General features: G+C 43.3%; 1 long non-coding RNA gene across 2 annotated transcripts in view; it reads left to right on the top strand.

Annotated features, from left to right (window-relative positions):
* The first annotated feature begins 1,053 nt into the window (after positions 1-1,053).
* The window catches only part of LOC141374270 (uncharacterized), a 47,882-nt gene continuing 23,519 nt past the window's right edge, over positions 1,054-25,416 (top strand). For both annotated transcript variants that reach the window (XR_012381022.1, XR_012381023.1), the window contains exons 1-2: positions 1,054-1,233; positions 3,283-3,385. This is a non-coding gene — a long non-coding RNA (uncharacterized lncRNA). The remainder of the gene's footprint in view (positions 1,234-3,282; positions 3,386-25,416) is intronic.

Below are 25,416 nucleotides of genomic sequence, written 5' to 3' on the forward strand. Positions count from 1 at the left end.
GAACTTTGCCTCAAAGAGAAAAACACTAAAGAAAAAGCTGCTAAACCAGACATCCCATCCCTAGAAAATGAATGAGAATTTTATCATTTCTTCGTTAAAAAAAAAAAAAATCCGTCCTTTGCCAAATCCAAGAATGTTGCCAACTCGGGAGAAAAAGAATCCATTTTTCTACATAACCACATTTAATAATTTCCATGAAATTGACATTTTAGAATAATGGCAAAAAGCCAAATTATAAATTATGGATTCCTAATCCCTAAATTCTGAGCTCATTTTCTTAAGAAATACCTAAAATACACTTTAAAACGAACCCAATTAATATAATTACAGAGGGCTTAAATAACACATACAAACTGGATCTGTTACTGTAAAACACAGCTGTTCTGTTATTTATATTTTGCTATTACTTAAATTAGAAATGTGGCCACATATATTAAGTAACTTTTTAAAAAGAGTGAATCGGTTGTCTTCTGCATCATTAAATTTTTAAAAAGCCCCTACAACCAATTAGCTTGGAAATCTGATATTCATGCCTCCTCTGAATATTGCTGCGGTCGTAACGAGGAAAACAGCACATCCAGGTATTTAATGTAACAGAAACAAGGCACAGGCAGCAACTTGTATCCCCTGGCAGTTGACATGCTAATTTCTTTGCCTTCTCTCTTTTGCTTACTCCACCCCGCTTCACCAACCCCCTTCCCCCCCAAGAAACGAGGCACCCTTCGGGCCCGTGGAAGGTGCCTTGCGGGGAGTGGAGCCGCCGGAAGAGCGAGGGCAGAGCGCGCGCGGTGCCCACACCCTTGACCGCGGGGTGAGCGCGGGTGGCCGCTGCTGGCGCGGGAGAGGGGAGCGGGTCAGGAGCGCGGGGTCTAGGCGGAACCCTTCCACCCCCCACCGCCCGGGTGTGGGGAGCTGCGACACGAGGCCCGGGGCCCGCAGCCCCCGGCTGGGCCCGGGCGGGGAGGGGCGGGCGGGGGGCGGAGCGCGGCGCTGCGCGGGGCGGCGGGAAAGGGGCGGGGAGCACAGTTCAGGCTCCGGCGAGCAGAGGGACGGTGGCAGAACCTGCGGGCTAAGGTGGGAGGCTCACCCTCAGGGAGGAAAGGAAGCGAGGACCGCACGGCTGGGCAGCGAGGAGACGCTTGGAGTCCGGGGCTCAGGCCGCCTACACCTCCTCCTGCAGCGGACACGGCGCAGCGGGCGGCGCACCGGCCGCCTCGGCTACCCTGCGCGCAGGTGGGCAGCCCCGAGCGCGGCGCTCTTGCTTCCTCCAGGGCCGCCGCAGGCCGGACGCCCTGGCGTCCAGGCCACCAAGCTCGGGGACGAGGACCGGGCAGGTCCGGGGGCAGCGGGAAGGTGCACGGCCCCTTGGTGTGCCCGCTTGTGCGCGCGCGCTGTGTTAGGTGGGGAGGAGGTGCGGAGAAGCTGCCTCCCTGGGGATTCTCCCCCTCGGGTCTCACAGTCCCCACCCCCACCCCCTCCTCAAGAGCCGAGCCCCGGAGTGGCTTCGGAGGACTGCGACCGCCCGCCCCCCCCCCATCTCGGTGGTGCGTGCAGGTCGCTCCTCTCTTCGCAGTCTACACCCAACAACCATCCGGAGGCCTCCTGCTCGGGGCTCTCGGGACTGTAGAAACCTGGGGAAACGAGAGAGTGGTGGCAGGACCAGCCGGTGCGTGTGCGGGGAAGGCAGGAGTTGCTGGAGTATTGTCTGCCGGGCGGGTGCCTGAGCCCGCGCGCTCGCTCGCGCTTTCGGGGGCCGGAGTGGGGTGGGGGGGAGGGTGGGATGGGGTTTGCCGAACTTATCTCCGAAGGCGGACGGTGCACATGCACTTGGCGCCTTGTGCACGTTTGGACGAGGGTTTAATGGAGGCACGTGGGAGCAGGACTGGTCGCTGGCGCGCCCCCAACGAGCCTCTTGGGATGGCCCAGCGCGTGTTCAGGGTCGGGAAGGAAGGGAGTGTAGTGTGTGTGAATGTCCGTCCTAGGGAGGAGGAGGAGAGTGGCTCCAGGAGACTTGATTTTCTTGGATTGGCTGCAGTTCTTTCAACCAAGCCAGACTTTCGGGGCGTTAGAGTAAATTGCAGGTAAGTGGGGAACGGATCTCTGATGGGGCCAAAAAAAAAAAAAAAAGCCCGCAGGGTTTGCGGGTTCGGCGGGCGGGCTGGCTGGGTGGCTCCTGGAGCTAGCTCGCCTAGCGGCTGGGGGGTGGGGCTGGGGGTGGGGGTGGTGCTTGCGTCTTTGGCTTAAGGTGCCGGTGCTGGGGCACTTGTTCTCGGTGGACTGTGGGACTCCGAGGAGGTAAAGAGCTGCGCGGCGCGGTGTGTTATTCTCATTTAACTCTAGAATCTGTATCTCTCTCTGTCTCTCTCTCTCTTACACACACACACACACACACACAGAGGTTTGGTCTGTTAGTCTCAATTAACCCGAGATAATCTTTGTCTCTCTGTTCTCTCTTACACAAAACACACCCTGGTTTGGTCTGTTATTCTCAATTAACTGTAGAATCCGTGTCTCTGTCTCTGCCTCTCTTCACAGGCGCGGGCACACACATATCCCTTACATCTCATGGCTCCTTTCACTAACTGATAGTTGTTTGTGGATTTTTATTTATTGCTTGTTCTACTCATAGATTTTGATTCATCTGACTTTTTTTTTCTTAAAGAAAAAAAGACGTACCTGTATGAAAATCTGTGGGGTGTCGGAAAGACCTTTCAGCACTCTACATTCACATTCAAAACGGGAGTAGGGCATTAGATGAAAATAACCCCACCTAACTGCTGTTTAGAATGGAAAAAGCACCAGTTCATTTTAGAATTGATATTATTATTCTAAAGAGACATTTTACATTTTATGACCGTGTGAGAAAGTACCCTTTGCCTGGATCTCTCCCTCATTTTTTTTCTTCTTTGTGGTAATTTACGGAATTCTTAATTACCCAATTAACAGAGTGATTAAGTTGTCTTCTGATTTGAAATGGCAGATCTTGAAATGGTTGTAGGTTGGCATGTGGATGAGTTCTGTGACTCCATCTCGTTCTTTAATGAACTGATCAGAGAGAGTGGTGTTGATCTGAGACTAATGCATGTTTCGATATCTGAGTAATTTACCAAACCATTGGGGGAGAGGGACTCCTTAGAAATTTTCCACAGAGGAGAAAGAACACTTTTATCTCTTGGAGCAAATATTTTGCTACTTGTTTCCCAATTGTCCCTGTTAGTTGCCTAGAAAAGATGCGTGGTTGATGAATAATACATAAAGCTTATTTCTTTTTTATGTCTACAGGTGGCAGTGTGGAAGCCCAAAACGGGAGCTTTCCAAAGTGGCTTCTGAAAAATAAGAGTGAATATACATGAGTAAGCTAGTACAGGAATCAGAAAAACCACAGGTATGTAGAACAATTAATACACCTAGCCGGCTTTATAATTATTGCATTCCAATATCTTGACATTTATATAGACTTTTATGAAGTGAAACCTATTTTGAGGTATTCTCCAAGGAGAAAACGGCTTATTCTATTCTAGACAATGTATTTAAATAAAATCCCGCATGTCGTTCTATTGCATTACTTTTTACTCTCCTAAAAAAAGCATTGCTTTTCTGTTGTAACCGTGTGGCTTTGCATTTAACCAGTTGTTGTTTGATACTTGCTTTGAAAAACACTTAATGAAACTGTATAAAATGGCCAGTTTGGGGGAATACTTTCATTTGGGACACTTTTAACAAGTCACCCTGTTGAGCTGACATAACTGCATCTGCTTTTTAGAAAAACTACCTCTCACTGTTGACTTGGCGTACCACGTATCAGAATATGGATGCATTAGGCTGCTTCTTTTAAATCAGCCTTTTTTTTTTTTTTTAACCATCTTCTCCGTTTTCTTCTACCAAGCTGAAAGCTGAACATACACGACGTACCTTCATAATTCACCCATTTCACTCAATTAACGGCAGGTTGCATATGGGATCAAAGACAATCATTGAGACCATTTTTCATTTTGACGCAGTTTAAAAGAATTTGCCTTTGAGGATCATTGAAATACAAAGTTTTGCGTATTAAGGCCGTTTTCCAATAGCTGGGTAGCACAGTGTTACGAATGGTAGAAGAAGGGGGGGGTTTCATCTCTGGATTTTTATCTTAGAATGGTGGGCCATGGCTCATGATACTCTCAGAAGGAAGCTAAAGTTATTACTATATTGGCTGTTAAGGGACAGGCATCAAAATGGCTGTTAAAGAGAATGAAGCCTTCTCTTTCCTAGGGGTGTATGCATTCATCACAATGCCGGAATGTGGTGATATCTTGTTTTTTTTGACATTCTGCCTTTATGGCTGAAGAGGGATTTAATTAGCCCCTGCCAGTGAGGGTGTAAAACAAAGTCAGATGCTGTTCCTGAAGCTTAAAAAGGCCAAATTGGACACTTACCAGTAGAAGGCAAATTGGGAGCTCTGACTCAGAAAGTATAGGCTACACTAAGGACTGAGTAGCTTCAGGAAAGCTCGTGGACATTTAGGAGCACGTAAGTTTGCACTGCGAGGGACTCCGCCGCCTGGAAAGTAACTAATCATCTCTCTAACGCTTCTAATAGGAATAGGGTCTAATCTTCTAGGGCAGAAAGGAAGAGAGCAACAAGTTGAGGTTTTATTCCGTTTTTGAATCCTACCAATCTCATTGTAGAGACATGAGGTGCTGTAGAGATACTTTGTTTTATGAGGTATGGCATCCATACAATAAAGTGTAAAATGCATTATTCCAACGTGTCCTGCTCAGTGAATTTTGACACGTGCGCACACCCATGTCAAGATAGAGAACACATCCACAACCCCCAATTTTCTCCTTTTTCCCCTTCTGGTCCGTTTTTACCCTGCTTCTAACCTGATTGAAGGTAGCCATATTAAGATTTTTTTTTTCACATTGTGATTTTAAAAAACTCCATCCATTAGTTTTGTCTCCTGTTAAGTTCCATATAAATAGTATGCTACAGAAGGGATCCTTGTGTATGTCTTTCACATTAACATATCTAGGAGATTCACCCATGTTGTTGTGTGTAGTAGTAATTCATTCTAGTTTATTGTTGATTTGCAGGTTCAGTGTATGGACATAGTACATTTGTTTATCCATTCTGTTGGAGTTTTGGGTTGTTTTCAGTGTGTGGCTAATATGAATAAAGCAGCTATGAACATTTTTTTTTATTTTTATAAAGATTTTATTTATTTGAGAGAGAGAGCATGCGGGGCGGGGGAGAGGAGCAGAGGGAGGGGAGGAGGAAGGGGGAAGGAATCTCCAGCCGCCGACTAGGAGGCTGAACAACAAGAGGACGACGCGGGGCTCGATCTCATGACCCTGAGATCAGACCTGAGCTGAAACCCAGGAGTCGGAGGCTCAACCGCCTGAGCCATGCAGGTGACCCTGAACATTCTTGCTACGAACATTCTTGCTATGAACATTCTTGCTTGCGTTTTTTGGTGCACATGCCCACTTATTTCTCTTGAGCACATAACCTAGGAATGGAGTTGCAGGGTAATAGAGGAGGCTTCTATTTAGCTTTAGTAGATAATTGGGCCAAATAGCCTGCCAAAGTGATTGTATCAATTTAAATTCCACAGTGGTGTAAGGAGTTCCATTTGATCTGTACTTTCGCTAACACTTGGTTTTGGGGCTCTTTTTAGCTTCAGCCGTTTGTGGTGGGGGGCAAATGGGTATCTCCCTGTGGGTTTTAAAATTTGAAAAAAATTTAGTTGTGGTAAAATACACATAACATAAGATTTACCACGGTAATCACTTTTGCATGTGCAGTTCGTCGCATTAAGCACATTCACCGTGTTGGGTAACCACCATTAGCACCATCCATCTCCAGAACGGTTTTCATCTTGCAGAACTGAAACTGTGCCCATGAAACAGTAAGTCCCTGGTCTCTCTTCCCCCAGTCCCTGGCAACCACCATTCTGTTTTCTGTCTCTGAATTTTTTTTTTTTTTAAGATTTTATTTATTTGACAGGGAGAGACACAACACAGCGAGAGAGGGAACACAAGCAGGGGGAGTGGGAGAGGGAGAAGCAGGCTTCCCGCCGAGCAGGGAGCCCAATGCGGAGCTCGATCCCAGGACCCTGGGACCATGACCTGGGCCGAAGGCAGACGCTTAACCACTGAGCCACCCGGGTGCCCCGTCTCTGAATTTGACCACTTTAAGTACCTCATATGGGTAGAATCCCAGAGTACTTGTTCCTTTGTAATCAGCTTATTGTACTTAGCACAATGTCCTTAAGATTCACTCGTGTTGTGTTACGTGTCAGAATTTTTTTCAGGCTGAATGATCTTACACTGTATGCATATACCAAATTTTGCATATCTTTCTCTCGGTGGACACTTAGGTTGCTGCCACCTTTTGCCTGTTGTGAATAGTGCTGCTCTGAACAGGGGTGTACAGATATTTCGAGACCCTGCTTTCAGTGTTCTGGGGCACATACCTGGAAGTGGAACTGCTGGGTCATACGGTAATTCTATTTAAATTTCTTGAGAAACCACCACACTGTTTTCCATAGCTACGGCACCCTGTTTCATTCTCAAAAGTGTGGAGGGGGTTCCGGTTTTTCCACATCCTTGCCAACACTTGTTCTGCTTTTCCCTTTTTTTTTTTTTTTAAGAGAAACTGCGTGTACATGCACGGGAGGGGGTTGGGGGGGGGGGGAGGGGGGGGAGAGAGAGAGAACCCCAGGCCCCAGGCAGCCTGCACCCCCAACCCAGCACAGAGTCGGGGCTCAATCCCACAACCCTGAGATCACGACCAAGGCTGAAATTGAGTCGGACATTCAACCAATTGAGTCACCGAGGCGCCCCTGTTCTGTTTTTTCTTTTTTTTCTCTTTTCTTTCCTTTTCGGTGTTCTCTCCACTCCCTTTTGATAGTAGTCATCCTAATGGGTGTGAGGTGGTCCTTATGGTTTTATGTTTCCTAGTGACTAATGTTAAATGCCATTTCATATACCTCCTGGCATTTCGATATCTTTTCGTGAAATTTTTGTTAAAATGTTTTGTCCGATTTTGAATTGGCTTTTTTTTCCTGTTCGAGTTCTTTTCTATTCTGTAGAGAAGTCCTTTGTCAGATACACGTATTATTACAAATATTTTCTCCCAGTGTGTGGCTTGCCTTTTCACTATCTTCGTGTAATCTTTTGATGATTTTTAATGAAGTCCAATGATGGATTTTCCTTTCCTTTTATGGCTCTTGCTTTTTGTGTTCTGTTTATAAAGCTTTTGCCTACTTCGGGGTTATTTTTTTAAAACCTCTCTTTTAGTTATTGAAAATATGTAAAGGCAATCTGTTTGGAAAATGCAGTATATTAATTATAAGCTCGTTTCAAATAAGTGCCCTAAGAATGAAAGTTGGGAGTGTTCTTTGCTGCAGCAGGTGCCAGAGAAGGGGTTTGAAAAAGCGTGTTTTTCAATATGATACGTGGGCACAGGTGCTGTTACTCAAAGTGGCCCCTGTTTTGGTCTCCCCCTAACACTGATAATGTCCTCAGGGCCCCTCTGGAGTGGGAAGAACCCTAGGGAAGAGCCTGGTGATGACTTGGCTAGAGGAAAGAATGTGGCAAAATGGATGAGTATCCATTTTTCCTTAATTCATAATCCATACTTGCTGAATGATCCTTCCCCTCTTCCGTTCCCAAGGAGGGTTGCCACTGGTCGATGCTCCTTCTTTCCTTTGCCTCTGAAATATCAATGCCCCTTGGTATTCTGCCATTTATTAGCCTTTTCTCTTCTCCACCTAATATTTTTTCCCCTCGGTGCCCTGCATTCATGTTCACTCTTGGGTCTTGAGTTGTCCCTCTCCCTCTGCCCTGTGTTCAAAAGGCTCCCCATGTCTTTATCTCCTGCTCTTACCATCTGTCTTTCAACAGAAGGAAGGTCTAGATCTGTATCCTTACCTGCCTCCTGGACATCGCCCACTGGATATCCCATAGGCGCCTTTATAAAACACACGTGTGTTGTTCCTTTTCAGTCTGCTCCTCTGCTTTCCTGCCTTAAGTAATGTATTTACCATTGATCCAGGATCCCAAAGTAGAAATCTTGGCACTGTCTCCATCCTCCCACACGGCCCCTGTTCCGCTCAGAAGCTATATTTAGTTTGGTTCAGGTCCCCTTTGGGATTTGTAGTAATAGCCTTCCAACCGATCTCCCTGAGTCTTCCCCTTGCCTCTAATCCCCCACTTGTCATCAGCTTGCCTTTCCTAAAACACAGATTTAATCATGTCATTTCCTACTCAAAAGTGATTTGTAGCTCTCTACAGCCTACAAGAGGCATTCAGATTCCTTAGCATGATTTACAGTGTGACATCCTTCGTTATTTGCCTTCAACCTGCTTTTCCTGTTCCGTCATCTGCCATGTCCTCCCCACACTCCATCTGTCCTAAACTATTTGCCATTCCTAGAACATTCCTTGAGTTCTTCCCTGCATCTGTGCTTTTTGCACATGGCTCTTTCTCGTCTGCTTCTGATGTCCATTCCTATCTACCGGTGACTTCCTATTTTTTCCTCTAAAAACCAACTCCATTGTGACCTCTTTGAGTGAGCCTTCCTATCCTCTGAGTAGATCTTGTTATTCACCCTTCTTTTAATGTCATTAAAGAAGATGCCTAAATGTCGGCATGATTGCATGTTAATCTCTGTGCTCCCAGTAATGACTGAGAGCACTACTTCACATATGAGGGCATTAACTACATGTTCACTGAGTGAATCCATTCCTTTTGTAGCAGTTAGCTTTTTGCTGCTTAACAAAACACCACAATATCATTTTATCAGTGGTTTATTTTTATTTATTATTTAGTTATTTGAGAGAGAGCGCAAGCAGCAGGGAGGGACAGAGGGAGAGGGAGAAACAGACTCCCTGCCAAGCAGGACCCCGGGATCATGACGTGAACTGAAGGCAATGCCACGCAGGCTCCCCTAGTCAGTGGTTTAAAACAACCAGCACTTAGTTTAGCTCTTGATTCTGTGAGTTGGCAATTTGGACAGCACTCAGCTGGGCAGTTCTTTAGATCTGGGCAGGTTGTCTGCTGGGTGGGTTGTGGGGGGTGGGGCTGGCTCTTCTGGGATGGCCTCAGCTCTTCTCCACATACAGTTTTTAAAAATTTTCTTTTTAAAAGTAATCCCTATGCCCAACGTGGGGCTCAAACTGAAAACCCTGAGATCCAAAAGTCACATGCTCTACCGACTGAGCCAGCCAGGTGCCCCAACATTTTTTTTTTTTTTTTTTTACTCTTTACCCAGGCTTGCCCTGGGTTCTTCACACTGTGGGTGGCAGGGTCCTAAGAGTGTGGGGCGCACACAAAGCCTCCTGAGGCCGTGGCTTGCAACTGCCACAAGGTTACTTCCTCTGAATTCTGTTAGCCCAAACAAGTCACAAAGCCAGCCCTGATCCAGGAGGTGGCAAAATAGATTTCCATCTCTTGAAGGGAGGGAGCTGTGTCAGGTTGGAAAGGAGCAGAGATAGGGGAGGATAATTGCAGCCATTTTTTTTTAAAGCAATATACTGCATTTACCTGGGAGCAGGGATATGTGATTAGTGACTTGGGTCACCAGCAGGGAGGGCAGTTTTGACCCCAGATGCATCTAACTGTATCTAAGATGAGTCCAGCTAAGATGGTCCCATGTTTCCTAGCATCCTCCTTTGATTCTCCTGCCGAGTCCTCTGTCTTGATCCTTTTATCCAAAGCATATTTAAGACAGCCCCAGTTTCTTTTTGGCCTTGATGAGATACCATTGATGCTGTAGGATGGGGAAGCTGCTCCAGTGTGCTGGAGAACGGGGAAACCTCTCTTTCCTTCTCATTCTGGAAACTGCCGTGGATACCCTTGAGCACTGGGGACCTTCTTGTTATGATGCACGCTTTAGTATTTGCCATTGATTTGTCCCTAGCATCCAATTTAAAAGGCATTTTGGGGGAAGGAGAATGTCAGGAAATGAAAAGAGATCCGATTGATGGGGGTTGTTCATCTGTGTTCTTCCTCGCCATGGGTGAAAATTGAAGATCTCGTACTGAGAAACAGTAGTAGTTTACCCAGTCTTAATGTGTGTGTGCTTTTGCAGCTGTTACAAACTGTTCAGAGTGGAAACCTGAATTTAAATATTGGGTTTTTTTAAAAGATTTTATTTATTTGACAGCGCACAAGCAGGGGGAGCGGCAGGCAGAGGGAGAAGCAGGCTCCCCACTGAGCAGGGAGCCCGATGTGGGCCTCGATCCCAGGACCCTGGGATCCTGACCTGAGCTGAAGGCAGACGCTCAACCGACTGAGCCACCCAGGAGCTTCTGAATTTAAATATTTCTGATGACTACCTATTCAAGGATTCTTTTTAAGGACTAGTGTACATTAAGAGGAAGTATGGTTACAATATATGTGCAGGAGCTTGGTTGAAATATACATGAAGTGTATACTGGTAAATATTCTTAGAAAAACATACACGAAGTGACCCTGACTTCCAGAGGTAGTAGAGTAACTTTGGATCAGTTTGAGTTTTTCCAGAACTTTTAGTACAAATTTATATGTGTTAATAGAGCTGTTGGAAGTAAAGAACACAGATCTAAATTTTTCCTGCTTCAAGCCCATTTCTACTGATCCTAGAAATAAAGGTGAACTGTGAAGTGACCAAAACGCATGAAATAGGAGGCACTTGAAGGGCCTAAAGACCCCTTATCACTCTCACATGTTTGCCTCCTGCCTTGTGCCATTCCTAGATTGGCCACTGACAGAGGCGTGAAACATCCACAACGCGACTAATCCTCTGTCAAAATAACAGATGTGTTACTATTTATGGGTGAAAAGAGAACTTTCACTTACGTTAACAAATATCTTAACATTTTTTCTTACGGCATGCTTTTATTTTGTAGAGAATGAACGATGTAGATCATATCTCACTGTATTCTATTTATAGATCAGTTTCTTACTGAATCTCTGTATTGTCTTTGCTGCTGGCTTTAAATAACGTAAATTCAAATGGCCGTAGTCCAGTATTTTTAGAAGGCCATGACTAGTTTGAGTTAGAAAAATCAATATTTTTGTATGGTGACTAACATACAATAAAATAAAATTAAAAGAAAGAAAAATCAATATTTTTAACTATTCCCAATTGAGCAAATCAAGGCATTTTAACAGATTGAAATAGGATACTAATTGAGATAATATTGGCAGGTATTCATGTTTTGTTTTTCCAAGAGCTAGTTTGATAGCCTAGACAATAGTGTAAAATGTTTTATATACTATATTCCTGGCATGTTGCATAATGTGAATTCTCACTGATGTATAAATACATAGCCTATACGTACTATAATATCTGGGGAAGGAGCGAGGGAGGGAGACGGAGAGAGACAGAGGGAGAGAGAACACACATCCTCCTGTGTAAGGTTAAAATACTAGCAAAAGCTGTACGGAAATCATGGGTAAGCATAGAGCTGAGTTATTGAAACAGCCACATAGAACAGTGATTTGGGTTTTACCAGGGCAGCCCAGCTGTATGTGTGTAGGGGGAGGGTCTTGGACTGTGTTTTGATAATGAAAATAAACAAAAACATGACATGTATTTGACCAGGAAAAGGTAATGGAGGAAAACAATGGAGTCTTAATGAATTTCCTGAAGAGGAAGAGGTATGGCTATTTTAGCTAATCACAATGTCTCAGATTTGACGGGTGATATTTTTCCCCAAAACATCTGTGGGAAATTAAAAGGCCACGTGTACTGAGGGGACACCAGGTGCTTTGGTGATAAAGAATCAATGCAGAGGGTCAGCCGTTGTCTTTTTCTTTACCTCTAGGGAGGGCACTGTGGGATATTTTCCTTTATTCACCATGCGTGTTCTTACCCATGTTACGGAGAAAGGCCTTTAGACACACAGAAATAGCCTGACTGCTGGGGTTTAAGTGATAGCCCCTGGCCATACCTTTCTCTACCTCTCTGACATGTTTTTCTGCTCTGCCTGTGAACATCAGGTTCACAGAGTGACCAGAGTCAGTGTGTGCGTGTGCGTGTGCGTGTGTGTAGGAGCTCTTCCCAGTGATGATGTTGGGTCTCCATATCTACGTGGTCAGTGAATGAGCACCTGGTGTGTGGTATTTTGCATCACCAGCAGTGATTTTCCATCACTATCAGTGAAAACATATATTCGTTAAAATCAAAGCATTACACCCAAGAGTTTTCACATTTTATTAGATTTGACCTTGGACTGGTCTGGTGTGAGCATCACAAGGCTGGACTAGAAGTTAGAAGGATGCTGTTCAGGTTTCTAGTCAGCTTCTAAATAGCTGTGGGTGCTGGGTACATCTTTCTTAATGCTATGGGCTTCAGTTTTGGCCTCTCTAATGGGAAGGTTGGACTGTTCACCTCTAGCGTCCCATCTTATTCGGCTACTCCATCAGTCTTAATGCCACGATTGTGGCTTTTCCCCCTGATTTCAGTAAACTCCACGATAAAACTATTACTGGTATTAAAAACATTTTTTTAAAAGATTTTATTTATTTTAGAGAGAGAGCACGAACAAGGGGGAGGAACAGAGGGAGAGGGAGATTCAGACTCCCTGCTGAGCAGGGAGCCGCATGCCAGGCTGCATCCCAGGACCCTGAGATCATGACCTGAGCCGACGGCGGACACTTAACTGACTGAACCACCCAGGGTTGATGTCTTTCATCAGTATTGGAAAATTTTCGGGGCACCTGGGTGGCTCAGTTGGTTAAGCAACGGACTCTTGATTTCGGCTCAGGTGATGATCGGAGGGTCATGAGACTGAGCCCTGAGTCAGGCTCCACGCTCAGTGGGGAGTCTGCTGGAGATTCTCCCTTTCCCTCTGCCCCTCTCCCCACTTGCATGCTCTCTCTCTCTAAAAATAAATAAATCTTTCTTAAAAATTCTGAGCCATTATCTCTTCAAATACTGCTATTGCCCTGTTCTGTTTCTTACTTTCTTCTGGCTCTCCAATTACATGGGCAGGACACCTCTTCATGTTCCTTATGATATGTTTTTTTTTTTTTCTTTCCTCTTTTTTAAAAAAATTTTTATTCTTCATTTATTTTTAAGTAATCTCTACACCCAACATGGGGCTCGAACTCACAACCCTGAGATGGAGTTGTTCACTCTATGGACTGAGCCAACCAGGTGCCCCTCCCCTTTTCTTTTTGGGCTTTACTAGGGGTGTTTTCCATTAACTTATATTCCAAGTTTACTATGTCTAGTCTGCTATAAAACCCAACCCTGCTAATTGACCCATCTGAGTTATTTCAGACCTATTTTTCTTAAATTAAGGTATTTTAGTTTTCTATGATGTCCATTTGATTTTTTTGCATAGATTCTGATTCCTTTTTGAAATTCTCCACCTTTCCTTCCGTTTCCTCTTTTCCTCTCATTTCCTTTGACCAATTAATCAATTATTTCAAAGGTTTTGTCTACTGAATCCCATTATCTGGATCATCTATGAGTCTGCATCTGTTGTCTTTGTTTTCTCTTGAATATTGGTTACATTTTCTTGCAATTTCTCTCATGCCATAACATTATCATAATATTTAATTTTATAACAAGCAATTTTGTGTGAAAGAATCTTACTAGTTCTACACCACATCTTCCTCCAGAGAGGATTTCCTCCTTTTCCTCTGTTAGGTAAATATAGTGAGGAGCTGATCACCTTCGCGCCATCCGGAGTTGAGCTAAGTCAAGGCCAGGTTGCAGTTTTAGGAAGACTCAGCCCAGCAATAGCTGCCTGTGCTCCTCAGGCCTGGTTCTTCCAGGCTTTTGATTGAAACCCTAAAGGATCTTTTGTCTTTTTGGCCCTGAAACACTGTGGGAGATTAAACTTTGCCCTTTGGGGGTCTTGACCTTAGCTTCGTGTCCCCTTGATTTTAAATTCGTGTGACTGTTTTGGGGCGCCTGGGTGGCTCAGTTGGTTAAGCGACTGCCTTCAGCTCAGGTCATGGTCCCAGGGTCCTGGGATCGAGCCCCGCATCGGGCTCCCTGCTCCGCGGGAGGCCTGCTTCTCCCTCTGACCCTCCCCCTGCTTGTGTTCCCTCTCTCACTGTGTCTCTCTCTCTGTCAATTAAATAAATAAATAAAATCTTTAAAAAAAAATGCTTAAATTCGTGTGACTGTTTTGAGAAGAAACCTGGCTATGTACTTGGGGGAGCATTCCTCTTTTAGTAAAAACTTCATCCCTGAAATGTTGTGAAACTGGAGACCTCACTCTGCCTTTTAATAAATAGCCTTTGGCCTTAATATCTCAGTCTTTATCTTAACAGCTCTAGAACTGGACAAATGTGGGTATTTCCCATTTGTCACATTAGCCTCCATTAACGTGTTCACCAAAAAGTTTTGCTCACTTATTTTCCTCAGTAGAAATCCTTTCTCTTGGCAAGTCTTACCATGATGCTCCCAAGGGCCCTGAAGGAAGGAAATATTTTCTGCTCACCTCAGAAGGACTCCCCTTCCTTTGACATACTTGTCCTTGAATCCTTTATCGTCTAACGGAAGCCTCCTACTGTTTTTTTCTGCATAAAACGTATAAGGTGGGATCTGCAGTTTCATAATATACATCATTTTCATGTCATCTATTCTCGTGGAGTCTTCGTTGAAACATTCAGTAGTTTTTTTTTTAAGATTTTATTTATTTATTAGAGAGAGGAAGAGAGAGCGAGAGAGAGCAAGAGAGGGAACACAAATAGGGAGAGTGGGAGAGGGAGAAGCAGGCTTCCCGCGGAGCAGGGAGCCCGATGCGGGGCTCGATCCCAGGACCCCGGGATCATGACCTGAGCCGAAGGCAGACGCTCAACGACTGAGCCACTCAGGCATCCCGAAACATTCAGTATTTTTCAGCTTTGTGATAAAAGTAATTTTGGTAGTGAAGCACCTGCTGACTCATTACAATATTGCCAAAGGAGGAAAATGGGACTTCTTAGACAATATGGTCCTCTTCAAAATATTTGCATTTCATTTTTTTTTTTTTTTTTTTTAGTTTTTCAATTTTAATTTGTCTAGAAAACACTTTTTAGGTAGAAGATGGTAATGGAGGCACTTTCAGTTGATTTAAAGTTCTCTCAGATGGGTTCCTTACTGGACACATTTACTTCTCTTTTGTACTAAAAGGAGGCACGACTCATTACAAACCCTCCCATTTGTGAGGAGAATTTGCTCCAGAGAAATCTAGGACATTAATAGGCAGCATCCATATGGTTTGCACGTGTAAAAAGGAGAGAATGAGCCCCTCGTATTATTTAAATTGGAACCATTTCAGTGTTAAGGAGCAGTTCTGTTGTTAACTTTTCTTAGAAGCTGCGTAAGACCTGGCCAGTGCCAAGAGCCCTAGGCCTGGTGGGAGCTCTGAGTTCTAGTGTTGGCTTGGCCTCTCACAAGCCCTTTGTCCCAGGGGAGGCCTCTGTTTTCTCATCCTGAGAATGTTAGGACATTGGAACAGTTGAATTCTAGTCCTTGACCATCTCTGCCCTTTGGATTCCTGTCATTTATCATGTGGAAATTAACGTTGTACTTGCATTTCAATGAACTATCGGCCAGGCTCAATTGAAAGAATAAATCCCTGCAAATTTCTTTTGACCCCTGCATTCTCTACGCTTGTGACACCAAGTGGGAAATCTTAGATCCTGTGTCTCAGCGTCTAAGAAGCAATTTTTGTTTTGTTAAATCGTGTGTCTTGAGTCCTGAGTCCCTGGATTCGAGTCCTGGGTTTGTTACTTGTCTGCTCTGGGGCCTTGGGCATTTCACCAACCTTGGGCATTTCCTTAACTGGAAAATGGATAGAAGAATACTACAGCCATGCCGGTTTCACCGAAGAACGCAAATGATTCATATGTGAAGGCGCTTTATAAACAGTCAAGAGCTGTAAAAACATCAGTTATCATTAGGACTGTAATGACACATCCCTTGTCAGCAGTAACCATCTGTTTGTTGTGGCTGTCACTATTAAAAGTGAGATGTGAAATCAGCCCAAGGGTATTTAAATTATATACACCTTGACTTTTGTTCCCACTTCGTTGTTTTTTTTTTCCTTTTTTTTTTTTTCTGGGGGCTGGGGTGGGTAAGCTGACACTGCAAAGGATAAACTCTCTGCTTGAAACCATTAAAATGTAGAGCTGGAAGGGACAGTGGGATTATTTTAGCAAATCCCCTTCTTTGAAAGATGCCGTTTTAAGAAGTTTAACTGACTTAGCAAAGGTAACAGAGCCGCTTCGAGATAAAACCGCAGCTAAGACAAACTGTTCTCTGTTTAAACCTTGACTTGTGCAATGACTTCTACTGTTTTGGTCAGGGACCCGGATAAAGAGATTTCTTTCGCTTTTAAACATTGGGGTTCTCCATTTCTCTTCTCCCTAACCTTCTGACATCCTTGACTTCTCTCCTGCCTCACAGCCAGCCCTCCCTTTCTAACCCTTTCTGGTGGTGGTGCCTCACCCCACCCACCCCACTCTGGAGAAGAGAGTCCCCCACCCCTTACCCAAAGCTGCTCCCCCCGCCCACGTGTTCTCTGGATTCTGACTCCGCTTGCCTCTTCTGGCATTTATTTATTCTAAAAGTTATACTGTCTCTGTCCCATGTTGTCTTTCTTTCCCTTACAGTTGGTTCTTCTTGGCCTACGAAGGTGCCCAAGCTTCCTGTAGGTTTTTTTTTTTTTTTTTTTTTTTTTTTTTTTTACTTACAACACCACTTCTCAATATTTGGCTACTAGAAGGAGAAATTGGTAAGCAGAGTCACTCCTTTCTCAAGTTCCATCCATTCCTTTTCTTTTTCTTCAATTTAAAAAAAATTGTGACACGCCCATAATGTAGAGTTGACCATGTTAACCATTTTTATGTATGTAATTCAGGAGTACTGAGTACCCTCACGTTGTTGGGCACGTTGTTGGTCCTCTCCAGGAGCCTTTTCGGCTTCCAAACTGGAACTCTGTCCCCATGAAGCACTGACTTCCCACAGCCCCCTCCTCCCAGCCCCTGGCAACCACCGTCATTCTTGGTCTTTATGGGTTTTCCATGCATTCCTTCTATAGTCTTGCACAGATGCAGTGACTGGCGCTTGGTGGTGGCCAGAAAAGTTCTCTGCCTCCTTCCCCTGCCTCTGTCTCATCCTCTGCTCCCCCGGGCCCCCATTTGTTGCAATGCGTTTTCTGGTTTCTCCTGGGAACGATTCGCTGCCCAGCTTCTGGGCACTTTTACTTCCTTCTTTGGCCTCGGATCCCTTGTCAGAATCTAGGCTGGCTTCCTCCTCTCCTGATTCTGTAAATGGTGCTCTTCTGCACTGCCCATCAGAAGCAGCTCATAGGCACCTGCCCGCTCTGCCCCTTTCTGTGCTCACCAGCCAAGGGGGGCTGTTTCCTTACACCCTTGGCACACCATGCTGAGCCTCCATGCCTTCAGCCCCTTGCTTCTCTTTTCTTCATACACATTTAACCCAAATGCCTTTTTCAGTAAAGCCTTCACCCACAACCTTAGCTTCTGCTCCACAGAACTTCAGAAGTCTGATTTCAGTGTTACTGGGATTTCACTTCGTCCCCCCTCTCCCTCGAGTTGGTGAGTGATTCATGGGTAGAGACTGTGGCTGATTCTCCATCAGACTTGGCCCTCACACTAGGCCCTTTGGCAGGGCTGAATAGATGGAGAGCATTCATTCATTCAAGGACACTTCTTATAGAAATGTGCTTTTCTGATTTAAGAGACTGAATGTTGATCAACCACAGGGAACATCAGAGTATAAGACCAGAAGAGAGCGACTCACCTTGTACTCTGTTGGGGGAATCTATGATATCAGCCAGTTGGTTAAATATGGAGTCATTGTACGTGAAATCCCACAGTGTGCTGGGTAAAATAATGGTCCTCCAAAGATGTCTATGTCCTAATTCCTGGAACCTGTGAACACGTTCGATAGGAAAGGGGAATTAAAGTTGCCCATGGAATTCGGTTGCTACTCAGGTGACTTTAAAATAGATCATCCTGGGGGCGCCTGGCTGGCTCAGTCTGTAGAGCATGTGATCTCAGGGCCGTGAGCTCATGAGTTCAAGCCCCATGTTGGGTGTGGAACCTACTTATTTAAAAAAAAAAAGAAGAAGAAGAAGAAAAGATTATCCTGGATTACCTGGGTGGGCTCAGTGTAATCAAGGGTCCCTAAAAGGGGTGTGTGCTGTAGAATCAGCTTGTAGCTAATAAGTTCCTGGACTGCTGAGGGTCTTAAATTGCCTTGAACATTATCTTTGGTTAATGCTTCATTGATAAATTCCTTTCTATAACAGATCTACTTAACATCCGTTTTCTGTGTTATTAGCTGTAGTGAAAGAAAGGTATTTCATTGAATGCTTGTATAAATCAGGTGCTTTATATATATATATATATATATTACCCTATTTAATGTGCTAAATAACCCAAGAAGTTGATATTATTAAGTCCATTTATGGATGAGGACACAGGCAGGGTGGTTAACTTACACAAGGTCACATTGCGAGTAACTTGGCGACCCTGAGTTTTTATTGCACATAAAAAGAAAAAATTCTTGAGGTGTGGCATTCTCACTTTTGCAAGGCATGCTCACGGCTTCTACAGTCTGATGGTATATTGTACAAAGTCTTGCCTTGAAATCGGAAAGGTGATTAAAAGTTAAGCAGGAGTCCAACAAAATCTGGATTATATTTTGATATATTTCCCTTTTGTCCTCGCCCCCCCCCGCCGTGCGTATGTATGTTGCAGTTTCCCAAAGCTGCAATCCTAGTTTTGTTTTTTTTTTAATTTTACATTGTCTGTTCTTCCATATCCTGTGTCTTTATAATTATTATCTTTAATAGACAATAGGTGGTGTCCAATTTTTTATTGTTAAAAGGAATGCTGAAGGAACAGTTTCCAGCTGGGACATGCTGTTCTCTGGAGAGCAGGAGCCCAATCCAAACCACGCAACGCAGTTAAAACCTCGGCTTGGAGGTGGTCGGCACCGTATCTGCTCACATTTCCATTAGTCAGTGTGTGTCCTAGGGCCAAACCCAAAGTCAAGTAAGTGGGGGCCATGTACTTCTCCCCCATGATGATCAAAAGGATGAGTAATCCTGTTACACAAAAGAAGAACTAGTTGGGGATAGCAATCCCATCTACCACCTGGAGGGGAATAAGATGATTAGAGCTAGAACATAAAAATAGAAATAAATAAAAGTAGCAGATAGAGACAGGCAGGTGGATTGTGATTCTGACCTTGAGCAGAGGCTCTGTCTTCAGGCGCCTCCTCTGTGATGTGGAAAAATGAAAAGAAATGATGTCTCCAAAGCATGCTGTGCTCGCCTGACAGGTGAAAGGCTGCCAGCAAATACGAATTCCCTTTGACGGTGTAATTTTGCCATGGTACTGGATGTGCTATTTTAGTGTCTGTTTGGATGGAACTTGACTTTCTTGGGTTTTAACTCAAATACACACGAGTGCTGTGGATTTTCTCGTCATTAAAGAAAAGATGGGCCTAATTTCTGGATAATTCTCCTTAAGTCCCTTTAAAAAGTACACAACCACCGGGAAGCTAATGTCAAATTCCTGACCCCATTTCCCAAGCAGCCAAAATCAACATTTCCAAGGTGGGAGCTTGTTAGAATTGCACATCTTGGGCCCCACCTCTGACTTAACTGAATTGGATTCTGTATTTCAACAACATCCCCAGGGGATTCATATCTACATTAAAATCTGAACAGCGCTGATCTAGATTGTCCTTAGAAATGCTGTTCTGTTTTTATTTATTTTTTTTAGAGAGGGATGGAGGAGGGGCAGAGGGAGAGGGAGAGAATCTTAAGCAGGCTCCGAGCCCCAGAGATGCTGTTTTATTTATTTATTTATTTTAAAGCTTTATGGCTCTTTTTTTTTTTTTTTAAAGATTTTATTTATTTATTTGACAGAGAGAGACACAGCGAGAGAGGGAACACAAGCAGGGGGAGTGGGAGAGGGAGAAGCAGGCTTCTGTGGAGCAGAGAGCCTGATGTGGGGCTTGATCCCAGGACCATGGGATCATGACCTGAGCCAAAGGCAGATGCTTAATGACTTGACCCACCCAGGTGCCCCAGAAATGCTGTTTTAAAAGAAAAGTTTTCTTGGGGCGCCTGGGTCGCCTCCCCTCCCTCTAAAAAAAAGAAAGAGAAAGAAAAGTTTTTGAATTATTATTTGCCTTTCAGTTTGATCATAATACAATCAAAAATATTTAGGTAAGATTTTTTAAAAGCCTTCTTTTAGGGTATCTAGTATTTAAAATGGGCGTAGTTAGAACAGTAAGAATTTAGAATTGTTTTTCTCTTTCCCATCTTCTAAGAAAAACATTTATTATTACCTAGAAGGTTTAATTTTGATTATGAGCTTTTGGCCCATGACCCTTTGTTTGGCTTATTTGAATTTTAGAAATCTTAGATTTTAAGGGATCAAATGCCCAACAGTATTAGAAATAATCTAACATGTAATGTTTAGAGTCTTTGGAAGAAAATGATAATTCTTAAATTAAAGAATCTTTTGTTATCTGGCGCCGTTATTTGATAGTAATCTTGTTCTTGAATTTTTTAAGTGTAGATTGTATGTCTAAGGAGTCTAACTCACTGGAGGGAGGGTGCAGACACTGAATGAAGTGGTGTTTGTTCGTTTAAAAATCCTTTACAAACTCTCAGATGCCCAACCAGTGTAAGGTGTTCACCTAGGTTTAGGGCAAACCACAGCCTGTGGGGCCATATCTGTACCTGTGTTTATAAATAAAGCTTTATTGGAACACAGCCATACCCATTAATTTACTTCATCGTCTATGGCTGACCTGACGAAACGACGACAGAGTCACAAGAGACCATGTATGGCCTGCAGAGCCTATAAACTATTTACTCTCTGGCCCTCTGCAGAAAGTTTGTTGACCTCTGGTATCAATTAGTGAAGGATAGCTTTTTGTATGTGTGTGAAATTCTTGTGTCTGAAGATTCTTGATTGTTTTTTTCTTTTTAAATAGAAAAAAAGGAGTCAGCCTAACATTTAATAGGGTTTTCTTTTTCTTCTTCCAAATTGTATGTTGTTTTTTTTTTTTTTTTAAAGATTTTATGTATTTATTTGACAGAGAGAGACACAGCGAGAGAGGGAACACAAGCAAGGGGAGTGGGTGAGGGAGAGGCAGGCTTCCTGCGGAGCAGGGAGCCTGATGTGTGGGGCTCGATCCCAGGACCCCGGGATCATGACCTGAGCCGAGGGCAGACGCTTAACCACTGAGCCACCCGGGCGCCCCCAAATTATGTTAATATTAGGGCCCTGACCACAGGTTAAATTGTGGGATTTAACCTGTGGTTAAATACAATCCTGTGATTGTACCCTGTTTCTTTTTTTAGGTCTTTCAACCAGTCCTTCGCAAAGTGCTGGAGATAATGCTTTTATCAGCTGATGACTACGCAGATGGCAATAGTTCATCAGTGAGCTGTGTTATTTTGTGTTTCGTGGCTCTGTGCTACTTCCCTCATGCAGCCCAAAGAATCTTTTTCTCTTGGAACCCACTAACCTTAGGCTCTTCCTTCCCTGGGGTGCCGCCTTGTGGTGACAAACTCACTGACAAACTCCCGCACTGGTTAGTCACGGAGGAAAGTGAGTCAGCCAGTGTGTGACTCATCGCAAACTCAGCTCAGAGTAACAAACCCCATCATACACCTCAGAGATCATGAGTCATTAGACTGAGACAACCTGCTGGTGGATACGATTTGGAAAAACTCCCCTATTGTGATCTTTCAACCCTTTCCCCTCCTACTATAAATGGGCTTAGAGTAAACATTAACAAAAGAAGAAAGACATTACTCATTAGTGTCTTTTGGGGATTCAGTCTTGATTTTAGCTAATTCAGTATTATTCACACTTTACTTTGTTCTGTATGGTTATGGGTATATATTTTAAAATTAAATATTTTAAAATTATATATATATATATATACACACATGCACACATTTATATCTATCAATCTGTTTATATCTCCATGTATTTTGAGTGTGTGTACATGTATATGTATAACTAATTCTCATTTCTGGTAAGCCTTGTTACCTAAAGTTAAGAGAAGAGGCTGTGATTGTACCCTGCACGGGCCCTTTTGGTATCTGGGCCCCCTCCTGTGAAAATTTTACTCAGGTAGGTGTTAATCCATCACTCATTTATGAGTCCACAAACAGGAGAACCTTTATGTAAAGAATCACATCCATTTTCTTTCCACTTAAGTTATTTCTAGGGAAAATATGTTGACAAAGCATAGCAGTCCACTAATATTCCATCAATTCAAATAGCTACCATAGTAACTGCTAAGTTCTTCTCTGAAGAGTAGGACCAATTTTTGAAATCTGCATAAAGATACCATTTATTTGCAACTATTGTCAGGGGAGAAAAATACGTGTGTCCTAAATAATCAATTGTTTAGCTATACATGCTGGGAGTTAATGTCTTCAACTCCAAACTACGTTGATAATGAGCAAACATATGAGCCAGCTTATTCTGCTGTAGCTTTTCACTCGTCCACCTGCATGAAGATAAAGAGAGATACGTTACAAGAATTGACAGATCTGGGGTGGATTCAGTGCAAATAGCACTTCAGAGACATTTGAAACTATGGTATTCAGCTAAGTGTTCCCATAGTTTAAAGCTATATTCGTTTCTGAGTGTTGCCAAGGATCCGAGTGCTATGAGCAGCTTGCAGCAGAGATTTGTGTGGTTGCTATGTGCAAAAGCCCTAGAATAAGCAAATGGGAACTGATACCAGGGTGGGTAAATATTACTATAGTAACGACTCATTTCTATAGGAGAAATTTGGAAAATAAACCTAGAATCCCTGGAACATGGGTAGAAATGCATGTTGCACAAAATGGACAGTACAGAAAAGCAAAAGTCAGGCTTCCACTTCCGTTAAGAATAAAGAAATTTAAAAAAAGTACAAAAAATATATAATTTAGTGGCCTCAAATAAAAATTTCAGCAATATATCAAAAAGATAATAAAAAAAAGAAAGACCTCAAATGAACAATTTTCTACTTTTTCTAGTTCTTTCAGGAGTGAGCCAATCCTAATGTTAGCAGAAGGAAGGAAATTATCAAATTAGAAATTAAAAAAAAAAGAATACTTTTCTTTTTGATATGGGCTAATTGAAAACATTATGTTTTGAGTGACTTTCTCATGCCCTGTTGAGCATGGATAAAATCACAAGAGAAAGGAGTAGTGTTCCATTTTTTTTTTTTTTTTAGCATCACACATTACCAAAATGTGCTTGTCGTATGAAATACAGTGTTGTAGAGAAGCTAATTGTATGTCTCCTTTAATTCCATCATATCAAATAACTCTTGATCATGAAATTCTTTTCTTTTTAAGATTGATTTATTTATTTGAGAGAAAAAGTTTGAGAGAACAAGAGCAGGAGGGGTGGAGGGAAAGGGAGAGAGAATCCCAAGCAGACTCTACGCTGAGCGCAGAGCCGGACGAGGGGCTTGATCTCAACAATCCTGAGATTGCGGCCTGAGCCAAAACCAAGAGTCAATGCTTAACTGGCTGCACTACCCAGGTGCCCTGATCATGAAATGTTTTAAATACAGGCTGGATCTCTTGGGTTGCCCTTTATCTGACTCTTTCATTTTTAGTAGGGTAGAAAAAGGGCCACATCATTATTTAAGCAAATTTTTTTTTACTATGAAGTATTGACAATTAGGTTTCTTTTTTTTTTTTTTTTTAAGATTTTATTTATTTGACAGAGAGAGAGAGACTGAGAGAGGGAACACAAGCAGGGGGAGTGGGAGAGGGAGAATCAGGCCTCCCCACTGAGCAGGGAGCCCGATGTGGGGCTCGATCCCAGGGCCCTGGGATCATGACCTGAGCCAAAGGCAGACGCTTAACGACTGAGCCACCCGGGAGCCCGACAGTTAGGTTTCTTTGCTGTCTTTTCTTCTGCTGTGGTGGTCTCAACCCTTGCTGCTCATTAGAATCACCAGGAGAAAGTTTTACAAAATATAGGTAACCTGGGTTCTACCTCAAATTTCTGGTTCAGTTCTGATTCAAGGTGGAACATGGGCACGTGTGTGTGCGCGCCCACGCACGTATGTGTATGTGTTTAACCGTGTGGTTCTAATGTTTGGCCAGGGTTGAGAATTACTGTTCTAGACCCATAACAAATCCTTAACAATTAACCACGTTGTACTGATAATCTGTAAAATGGTGTAAAAACTGTAAGCTTAGGTAGATGGCACCAGGTTATGTCTAGAGCGTCTGGGAGTCTCCTGCAGCTCTGAATTTCTGGGATTTTAGTCCCATGTCCTGTAGGTGATGTCTAATTATTAGCCAACTTACTTGAGACCCTTAGTAAGGAAATCCCTTTGTGAAAAAGGCCCAATCTGGTGGGGTGGGATACCTGACTTAAAGAGGTGGCTTCACTCAGAATGATGGTCCCCCAATTCTGCAGTGAGAGATTTCTGTAAAACAGTCCTGTGAGATTTGTTTTATTTCACTGGGACAACTCGGGACACCGAGGCTTAAAGAGACTATCTCATTAGGACGTGGCAGAGCTAGGATTTGCGAGCGGATTGGTTTGTCTCTTGGACACATGCTTTTTCCCTGTTAACACACTGTTTCTCACAGGTTGGGTGGATCTTCCATGGCCTCGGTTGCTTGTGCTATGGTGCATGCAGAAATAAGATGGACTGAGTGCTCGAGCAGCCCCTGTTGCCATGGCGAATACCCGTGTATTTGAACGCATTTGGACTAATGTGAACAAATGCTCATTAGTGATGGGTGACATGTATGTCCTTAATGTTTGCAGACTGTGAAGACTCTTATTATTTTTATGTAGAAGTTCTGCTGTGGTCGTCTAACATATATATGTAAAAGGGGTTCTTACAGTCCTTTTCAGAGAAGAACGGTTGGAGCAGCCTACTAAAACCATATTTATTGAACGTATTAAATGTAATTTATTGAGAGTTCTGTAAAACTTGTCATCTAACAATGTGAGGTAGTTCCTGATGATCGATTTTTAGTAACTGAATGACTGGTAGTGCCTTTGCTCACAACTTTACGTGTCAGGTCAAGAGTGTAAACTTATTAATAATAATGGGGAAGTACCCACCTTCTAGTTACGGCAGAGATAATTACAAAAGCAATTTTCATTTACTGACCTTCTGTTACGTGACAAGACACTGCAGATGTATTCTCTCTAATCCTTATGAGTTAAGTGGAATTTTTATTTCGCAGTACAGAAAACTGGACTTGGCTAAAAAAAAAAAAACCTTCCCAAGACTGCAGTGCTAGTGTGTGGTAGAGCTAAGATTGAAACTTAACTTTTCTGACTCTAAAACTTGGCTTAAAAGCTGTCGTGGTAGGAAGACTCTTCCTTCCTGTTAGTCCTCTGTTTTGTTTTGTTTTTTTAAATAAAGGCATTTCACTGAAAGTGTTTCTTCAAAGTG

Source organism: Callorhinus ursinus, unplaced genomic scaffold (assembly GCF_003265705.2).
Source record: "Callorhinus ursinus isolate GAN/ISIS: 27379988/994484 unplaced genomic scaffold, GSC_fseal_2.0 scaffold16, whole genome shotgun sequence".
Classification (NCBI taxonomy): domain Eukaryota; kingdom Metazoa; phylum Chordata; class Mammalia; order Carnivora; family Otariidae; genus Callorhinus; species Callorhinus ursinus.